We start from the raw sequence: 10,677 nt of genomic DNA on the forward strand, positions 1-10,677 counted from the left end.
TACAAGCGAACGTCTCCTTATTATGATGAAAATGTTACTAACAAGCACAAGAAAGAGGAGGTTTGAGTGGCGTGCCGCTATAGAATTGATTGGAGACATCTGATATATACAATACGTGCTAAATGAAAAGCAATTCAACACAATAGTGGCAGATTTCTATAGTGAGGCTTATATTTAAAATAATTTGTGCCCCTTTTATGCACTGAAACAGATGCATTGATTAAAAAACATTTTCAAAGCTCTAGTATGCATTGATGAACACTATCTTAAAGCAGAATTAACCGTAAATGCAACAATGGTGGAATTTTGTCCCTGGGGACTTAATATTTCATTGTACTGCAGGTAAAGCTTGTGAGTTACCAGAGATAAAAATCTCTGTGTCAACTGTATGGAAAATATGTAAATGAATGCATGTTTCATTATTGGCATAATAACTTAGCTTAGCCGTGTGATCTGATGCAGTGTCTTGTTTCTGTCACTTGTCTGTGCTGGCGCACTGTTTAGCACATTGCATTATGGTGTTATGAAGTCTCAGTGATGTTAAATAGATTAAAGCTCTAATCTCTTCCAGTGGGAAAACAAAGGAGACTGAGAGGTAACTGTATCTGTTTGTTTGCTATGTGTGTGTGTGTGTGTGTGTGTACGGTTATTGAGAAACACTTATTATGAAGCGTCATAAGTCGTGGCAGTTAAACAGGAAATTTAATTTGCTTGCATTGTGCGTTTATTTCTCTGATGCAGCCCAACGCTCCACCCCTCGTGTTGATGCATCTGGTGCAGAAGTGAAACATGATGCATTTGTCTTTTGAAAACTGAGACTCTCGAGACAAAACACACTTTTCAATGCTTTAGTGCAGCTATATCAGATTGGAGACTCCTATTATTACTCTGATTACCATCCCCTACATTTGATAGCGCATCTTCGCTACAGCGAAGGGGGAAAATGATAGTAATGGGGAGAGGGAAAATGCAATCAAGATGTCAGACAAGCATTTGATTAACCACTTTCAGAGGTAGTCTCTGCATCAGGGTAAGGCCATGCCAGCTCACATTTCCACTAAGCCTCATCCTTCAAACATTACTGGCCACACGGTATTGATTTTTCATTGTTCTCAATATCCCCTTGCCATTAATAGAATTTACACCAGACTATCAAAATCTCAAGGAGGCCTCCCCTCCCCGGACAGCAGTGCCGGGATACTCTCACCCTCTGAAAGGGCACACTCGAAGCCTGCTCTCCATGAGCTTCAGTTGTGCGTAACTACCTGAGAGAGAGAAGACATGGACATTGAAAATGCAAGTGAAATAGAAAATTGTGTTAGCAGTGATTTGGATGAAAATGAAGAAGAGCAGAGGTGAGTCTGAGGCTGTTTCACTTATTTTTTCCTCTCACGAATTTAAGTGATTGGCATCAGATAATATCTATATGTTTAGTGACAAACTGAAGTCAATGCAGTGTTTATTTTTTGGAAGTAAATATATGCTACATTCATAACTGTATCTGTATAGAATGTGTCAACACTTAAAAGTTTAGTTCTTCAAGCTCAAGTTTAAAAAAAAGTGTAGAATTCACTCAAACTACAAAAAAACAAGGTTTACAATTTAAATGTATGCTTTAACTATAAAGGTATGATAAACTCTTTGAAATCATCTAAATGTAAAATGATAGCTATGATCTCATAGATGACTGGAATCAGTGATCAATTTTCCATCCCACTGTGACCAATTATATTCTTTATTGTCAGGCATAATCTTAATCCACAGCATTACAAATGATGAGATTCTGCCTGATAGACTTAGAGCCCAGCCTACAGCGTCGCAGTGTTTCTGATTCAAGTGACAACGTCAGCTCGGTGACCTTAGCCACTGTCCATGGGCACATTGATTTTTCTCCCACATTACAGATAATTGCTGGATGCTGTGAATCCTATCCTCCCAGGGCAGCAGGGAGGAGCCTCGTTTGTGTGTTGACACGAGAGTAGCTATCTGATTTGAGGAATGTGATATCCTGGGTTCTCATTGACTGTTATTGACTTCTGTGTGCTTCCTGTCTATGCTATGACTATATTTAACAGCTTTCCAAGCAACTTTTTTTTTTTTATTTCAAAGCTGTAGTGCTTAACTTTTCAACATAAACACATGTCTGTTACATTGAAACCATTATCAAATGAATTCGCTCAATGCTGATCAAGCCTGTCAGCTCCCCTTTGATTCTCTCTGTATTTCTCAATATAGAGTGATTTGTTTTTATGTCAGGACAGCGGCAACAGCAACATTGTGCTAGTAAAGTGAGACAGCTGCACACTTAGAAATAAGGGTTCAAAAATGGTCCTCGTACAAGGGCTGAGGTTCTACCTGGAACCATGGGTTTTTCAAGGTTCTTGGTAACACTAATGGTTCCAGTAAGTACTATTTTGATCCAGAGTAACCTTTAAAACCCCATTCCTGAATAAAGGGTTTTAAAAGTGTTCTTGGTGCAACCCTCCAAAACGGTTCCAGGAGGAAACTTTATAAAAAGGTTCTACCTGGAGCCAGAAAGGGTTCTCCTATGAGGACAAACTGAAAAACCTTATATGGTTCTACTTAAGAGTGTACAAAAAGGTTGGAGGATAAGTTAAAACACAAGAAAGTGCCCACAAAGAACTGAAATTTACAGCTAAAAGACTTTAACTCATCCCAAAAGCTCATCCCAAAAAAGTACAATATTACAATGTTTTGTGAAAAGCTGTTTCACTGAATGGTGCAACTTGATGCAAATGTTTGATTTGACGGTGAGAACACCTTGACTAATAAGAGCAAAGGCTGTGACCAACGCTGTTAATGGGTTTCCAACTGGTTCAATTAATGATGATTAACGGCCTGCTTGGCGTTCCTCTGTGATGGCAGAAAAGATAACGACGCTGCCAAATTGTGTAAATCAAATTACTGGAATGGATGCGAGTCGACATCTTTTACAAATACGCACGTAACCTTTAGTGAGGGCCAAGCAGTAGCTCTTATTATATTATTATGAGTTTTCCTATTCTGCACGGAGCGACTCTCATCATTTTATGCAAATGACTGCGTTTACTGTTTGTTCTGCTCCATAAAGTCAGGGAAAAAAAAGTCACTTTCTCTGTTATTATGTGAGCCTCAAATCTGCTTTGATGCACTGGAAATTAATTTGTTCTGCATTTTAATATCGCGTGTGAAAGTGACGATTGCTTTGGGTTATTTGTCTTAACTGTCATTTATTACTTATTTTATAACTCTGGGAGACGTTGGTTCCCTCTGCCCTAAAGTGTAGTTAACTAATTAATCAGAAATTTAGAACAGTATGGCAGTCATGAAAGCTGTCTGAGCAATGTGCTAAGGAGCATGCAGCTTCACATTGGTCTACAGAAGCAAATGAGCCATCCACCCACACGCCGTTAACAGCACATTTGACAGAATGAGTCTCAGAACACACACTTGCTCTCCAGCACCATCTGAAATCACGGCTGCGGTGACCCCCCCCCCCGAGCCAACATGCAAAGTGACTGCGATTCTCAGACACGTACAACGCACAGGGGGTTGCTGCACTTTGCACATCCCCCCCCACTCTAAGTGCGGTGTCCTGTGTGACACGGAAAAAAAAAAACAGGCCAATGCTGCGGAGCACCGAGGCCCAGGGGCAAGTGTCAGACCACATGATTGAATGGATTCATGTGCAGAATTTATCTCAAAGGTTGTGTGCTTTAAACCTCACACAACAATCCACTGGGCCGTTATGTTCACACACAGCTTCCATATATGTCTATATGGAAAGTGGGTAAATGATTATTACAGCAGCAATAACAAGGTGCTACACATACAAGAAGTATTTTGATGCGCAGGTGTTTTGGTTCTATTTTCTTGGTGCTGCACAGGAAGCTGAACTTTCTGTTGTCACAGCTCGCTTTGTGTCCCATACATGGCCTGGGCTGTGTTACGCAAGCAGCTCCATTTGCTCGCAGAGGCGAAGACACGTGCCTCAGTTCATAACTAATGGAAGACTGTGTAATGCCGTTCATGCATGAAAGAGTCTGCGTGGCATAATCCAGCGTGAACTATCATGATGTTAAAGTGCTCTGGCTTCATGCAAGGATGCCCTAAAACCACCCCAAATGTAAATTTAAAATATGCCGTATTCATTAGTTTAACACAGATGTATGCAGAGTACATCAAATAAAGGTATGCATGATGTTACTGTATAACATTTAGGTTAATTCCATGGTTTATATAAGGCTTAGGTTTGCCTGTGTTAAGGGTGACAGTTGGCACGCAGACACATAAAGTCTGGATTTTGGTTGAAGCTTAATTTTTTTTTTTCTTAATCTCATGGATGATAAAACACATGCCATTTACAAATGACACACACGGGATGCAGATTAACATTCAGATTCTGCAATTTGGTTATGTGCTAATATCACCAAAGTAAAATGCTCATGTTTGCAGTTGCCTTACGTGGGAAACTCAAATTTGTTTGTTGAGTTATCCTGAAATGATACAGAGGAGTTGAAATATGAAAAGTCCATTTGTGAATTTCAGAGTTTCCATGAGAGCTGGTTCGTGGAGGCGGCCTTAACTAGCATAGCAACCTATTGCAGTCCAGCTGTTGTGCATTGATCCCTCTTTGTTTTCTGATGCACTGGCCCGTAATGTGATGTTGTTTCATTACTGAGGCAGAAGCGACAAGCTCAGTCTCCTCCCCCAGGGCACTGACCACTCACTTGGACACTGTATGTAATCGTAACTGAATGCCTTAGTCAGGCAAGCTCAGATGCCGATGGGAAGACCAAATAAAGCAGTTTGGAGTTGGGAGAAAAGGACGAGAGAACACGTCAGTGGACGAGGTTTCAACGGGCCTGTGCAGGAAAAGCTGAGTACTGCAACATAGAATCGTCATCAGCAATGGACCCAGATGACAATGAACTTGGCATCTTCACTGTCATTCAGTGAGTAGTGTGCTTGGCGGATGCTGTGCTTATATTAGAACTGAGTCAGGGCTGATGCAGATACTGATTACACAACTCTCATATCTCCGAGGATGAGTGTGATAGTTATTATGCTTTGCTTTTGACCTCAGCCTTACATCTTTATAATGAGATCTACTGATTGACACAGTGAATACTTTTGAGAACAAATAATTGATTTTGTGTAGTAGTGTGTGTCTCACCGTTGCCATGAATCGAATGCCATGAGTAAAGGTCACGGATTATACTTTATCACTCTCTCTGACTGAAATGATTCAATATATGAGCCTGTGTAATTGGCAAGGCTTTCTTTTGTGATTCAATGCTACCGTTTTATGGTCTTTGCACCTGCGTGACAGCAATGAACAATGCAACCAGAGTTTTACGCTAAACAGAAGTGTCGCTAGGCTAACAGTTATGCTGCAGGATGTAGCTTTGCAATCTGCAGCCACATTTTGACATGATATAGTCTTGATAACTGTAATAAGTCATTGGCCATTAAGATGTCAGTTCAAGAGTGCAGGTATGCTCACTCATTGGCTTGGTTTATGGGACATTTAAATCTGTAATGGTCATTTTCTCTTGGCACATTGGAAAACATGTCCACATACTACACTCTTAGAAATAAAAGTGCTAAGTAGAACCATGTAAGGTTCTTTGGCTTCTCCTCACAGGAGAACCCTTTTTGGCTCCAGGTAGAACCTTTTTATAAAGGTTCCACCTGGAACACTTTTGGAGGGTTACACCAAGAACCCTCCAAAAGGGTTCTCTGGATCAAAATGGTTCTTACTGGAACCATTAGTGTTACCAAGAACCCTTGAAAAACCCTTTTCTTTGGGAAAAGGTTCTTCAGAAGCAAATGGCTCCAGGTAGAACCTCAGCCCTTGTAGAAGGACCCTTTTGGAACCTTTATTTCTAAGAGTGTAGCTTTACTGGCCACCTGAGTTTTTGTTTTTGGACTCTACCAACTCTTGGCAGGAAAATATGGCTGTTAGGGTTAGGCTACTATGTTCATTAGCTATAGTCACTATCTATGTCCAACCTCTTTGACAGGTAATGTGCACTGAGTTGAAGAATGAACAGCAAAGTTGTGGCTAGACATCAAGGTGAAACTTCAAGCTAAAAGCTATGAGCAACATTTTTCCCACTGTTGCATTTTTTTATTTTTATTGTCAGAAAGTCTGCCATGGAAAGGTGCATATTATTATTATAGAGCAACATATTAGGTTTCATTACTGAAGGTTGGATATAAACTAGTCAGTCTAGCCAATGTCCACCATGTGCCATGCCGGTAAAGCCTTAAGCTCGCAGCGAACACAATGAACACAATAAGCAGATAGATAGAGAATGGACGGATAGATGGATGGGTGGATTAAACATGACCTGTCAGTGACCCACTTTGGTGATGTTTAAAGCTGTAGTGCGCAACTTTCAAAGAGAAACGAATGTCAAATGAGTTCACATGCTGCTGATTAAGCCCATCACGACTCTCTGTGTGTTTGTCAGTATAGCAGTGTTTATGTTCCCGTGTTGCCTGGTGACAGTACCATGCAGCTCACAGAGTGATGCATTTTATGTCGTGACTGACAGAGGTAAGGCAAGAAGCATAAAAGCTACGGCGAGATGGCAGCTAACAGTTACAATATGGATATTGATGTTGCGGAAGACTGTGTAGAGTCACCTGAGGAGCAGGGAAAGTTTGAAATCACTGCTGCCTCGTTGTCTGAAAATGTCTGAAAAGAAGCACCCGCGAAATGATTCCTCCTCATCCTCATAGCCTGACACATGCAGACAGCCTCTGTGTGTCGATGAAGAGAGCAGTGTCACTTACTGCAGAACCCCAGTTCATGTCTGTTCTTGCTCCTAACAGCTTGGTTTTTTAACTTAAGATTCTAACTGCTGCGAACATATCATTGGTGGGTGAGTGGGTGGTGGTGGGTGGGTGGTGGCATTAAAGTAGTAAAAGAGATGTGTGAGAGATGAGGGAAGTCTGTTCCACGTAACCTCTTCCTGACTTCATTAATTACTCCACAAACTCTCATCTCTGAGACTCGAGAACCATCTCTGTGACCATGCTTATAAACACAAATCAGTTCCACCGTTCTTCCCTCTTGTGTGACGGTTTCATGCGTAATTACAAAAATTAAGAGGTGCATGACACATGGCATGTGCTGCAGTGACTACAAACCAGGCTTTAACTTGCTTACGTCCTTCATTTTCACAGCAAAACAACACAACATCACTATTTTTTTTGTTCAAAAAGGATCTGAGGCCAAGCTGCACTCACGGCACCCTCTGCTGGACTCTAGGCGGTATTTTTTTAATTTGAATGGTTTTTTTAAGGTTTGAGTTTGAACTTTCCCTCTTCGAGGAAAAGCCCTTGACACTGGTTTGTCTCAGAAAGCGAAAGTAAATTTAGGAGAACATTCTGAGTGTCCTATAGCATTTTATCCAGTCAAGTGAGGGGATATAGAGAGGGGGAGGAGAATAATGACAACAACAAATATGAAGTAAAGTCAGTCGAAATATGAAAGCAGCTTCAACTGCACACTTACAAGGCTCACAGAACCTGTTAGTGTTTTTATTCACGCCACACAGAGCAGTAATCTCAGTATGAATGTGAACTTCATCAGCAGGTGCAGTGAAACCAGCATCCCAAATCCATAATCTTTTCAAAGACGTAGTGCGAGGGGAACACTTTCACTTGTTATGCCACTTATTATACAGATTGCAGAATATTCACGGGGGAAACACACCACTTTAGATCTTTAAAACTTCCGCCTAAAAGCTGTTTAATTGACTGAATAAATCAGCAGCAGCACAGGCACAATTACTGTTACACTAACAAATTGGAAAAGTCCAGTGGTCGAGGTTGACAAACACTTGACTAACAAACAAAATGTAGTCCATGGGGCGGTTTGCTGAAGTGAACACACTCACAAATGTGGATGATGTCCAGGGGGCTACTTATATTGAGTTGAGATCAGAGGGCAGTACTGCGAAGACGAGTACAAGTTTGAGTATGACATATTGTGTGAATTAAAGCATGACCTCACACCTATATTCCATGGACATGGAGAATGTGTGCAAAGTCACCAAAGGCAGGATTTTAGCAATAAGGTGTTTCAGTGACTAATTGTCCCAGAATAACTTGAAACTTGCTCTTTAAAAAAAAAACAATGATGGGAGAAGAGACGAGGATCAACAGAGCAGGAGCGTTTTACTGGTCAAAGCCTCAGCCATAGTCTCCTTAGATTTTTTTTGCATCTGTCTGACCCTAATATGCTGTGCCACTCGTGTTAGCCTCTGGGCTGCGAGCCCAAATGGACAAATATAAACTGTCCAAAATACGCTGAGTCTCTCAATCCTCCTCCAGAGTGGTTGCATTTAAAGCAAATCACCAGATATGTTCTCCATCAGTGCGTCAGTGATGCCTGGTGTGCCAAACACAAACATCATAAAAACTGTACGTGCTTCAAGATGTGATTAAGCAACTGTAACTGATACATACATGTACATAAACACTCGTATTCTGATGGGAACCATTCAGACAATAGTCTGATTAAGACACTGCTATAGCATTATAATGTGCTGTTAGAGTTTCCACAGTATCATACTATGCTCTGCAACATGGAATACAACTGGAATGTTCTATACTGTTGAAGAGACAACATTCCTTACTGTGTGTTTCACTCTCACCAAAGGCACATTGACTCATAAATGATGGTTAATACTTAATACTGACTTGCATATTCTGGATTATTCGACAAGCATTTGTTTTCTGTATATTTTTGCATTCATCTATTCATTGCTACCTGACATCTTTATTGATTGGGCTGTTTGTCGTTCTGTGATGCTCCCAGTGGGGATTCAAACTGGATATGAGCCGACGGGGAATTATCACTGTTAACACCATTTACATGGTGTCATCTTGACTTCACTGTATCACTAATCAAAAAGGAAGGTATCATGTTTGAACATTGTTATTTATGAAAGTATATTCAAGTATAAAGTTAGATAAATGCTTTTTAAGAAAGCTTCCAAAGCACATCATAGATTAAAAGAAAAGTGTCACGGTCATTGGATTTCTGTGATAACTTCCTTTAAGAAAAAAAAAAAAAAAAACTATCTCCGCCACTCGAACAAGTATCAAACCTCGCCATATCTTCGGTGAGGTTAATTGTGTTATTCCAACAGAGGTGTCTGCCTCTTCTTCTGTGGTGTTTGATTTATGAAGGCTGGTGCTCGCTCTGTGGGATAATTGAGGCATGGTGATCTTTCATTGGAAGATTGTGATTTTCTTTTTTGCCAAATTATATCTGTTCTCATGACTCATGACTGTTCATCTATCAACAGGCAACACCCTAACATGAACTAAAGAATACCAGACATACTGATTTTCCTTGCATCTTGAACTAAAGGATTATGAACATGTTATGTGAATGAATTTTCAACCTAAAGAAATGTTAGGGTGGAAATGACATGCTGGCAGCATCTGTCATGCATACAGCTGACTACTTGGAGCACCATGAATCACAACAGTGCTCATCTTTGATTAATAACACTAACCCATTTCACATTTTCTTTTAAAAACCATTGCATTAGCTCTGTTTGTTTCTGTTGGGTGACTTGTTAAAGAGATTGGGAGCTTTATACAGTGCGGAGTGAAAGGCCCCATTGGGAGAAAGCATTTAGCAGCGCAACCTCTTTTCACCCACCTCTCCTTCACTAACCCCCTTCCATTCACCCTCCTTTATCTCCTCTCTCCTACCCCGACCAGTCGAGGAAGGTGGCTGTACACTGAGTCTGTTTCTGTCAGAGATCTCTTCAAATTTTTAATTTCTCTCCGCTGTTGTCAAGTACATTCTCTGTAATACACTCTGAGAAATAAGGGTTCCAAAAGGGTCCTTCTACAAGGGCTAAGGTTCTACCTGGAACCATTTGCTTCTGAAAAACCCTTTCCCAAAGAAAGGGTTTTTCAAGGGTTGTTGGCAATACAGTTACAGTAAGAACCATTTTGATCCAGGAGGGTTCTTGGTTGAACCCTCCAAAAGGGTTCCAGGTGGAACCTTTATAAAAAGGTTCTACCTGGAGCCAAAAAGGGTTCTCCTATGAGGACAAGCCAAAGAAACTTATATGGTTCTACTTAGCACTTCTACAGCTTGGCATTGTTCGATTTGATTCTTGTGTTTGGACGTTGCGATCATGCCTCTTCCTGTGACAGCACTCTGACCAATCAGTGGCCGGCAGTCTGAGGACATCACACACAGCCCATACTAAAAAAGATAGCGTGGCGCGCTAGTGCACTCTTAGGAATAAAAGTGCTAAATGTAGAACCATATAAGGTTCTTCGGCTTGTCCTCATAGGAGAACTCTTTTTGGCTCCAGGTAGAACCTTTTTATAAAGGCTCTATCTGTAACCCTTTTGGAGGGTTCCAACAAGAACCCCTTTTAAAACCTTTTATACAGGAAAGGGGTTTTAAAGGGTTCTCTGGATCAAAATGGTTCTTACTGGAACCATTAGTGTTACAGCGAACCCTTGAAAAACCCTTTCTTCGAGAAAGGGTTGCAAAAGGGTCCTTCTAAAAGGGCTGAGGTTCTACCTGGAACCATTTGCTTCTGAAAAACCCTTTACCAAAGAAAAGTTTTTTCAAGGTAACACTAACGGTTCCAGTAAGAACCATTTTGATCCAGAGAACCCTTT

This window comes from Microchirus variegatus (genome assembly GCF_963457635.1).
Source record: "Microchirus variegatus genome assembly, chromosome: 22".
In the NCBI taxonomy this organism is placed as follows: Eukaryota; Metazoa; Chordata; class Actinopteri; order Pleuronectiformes; family Soleidae; genus Microchirus; species Microchirus variegatus.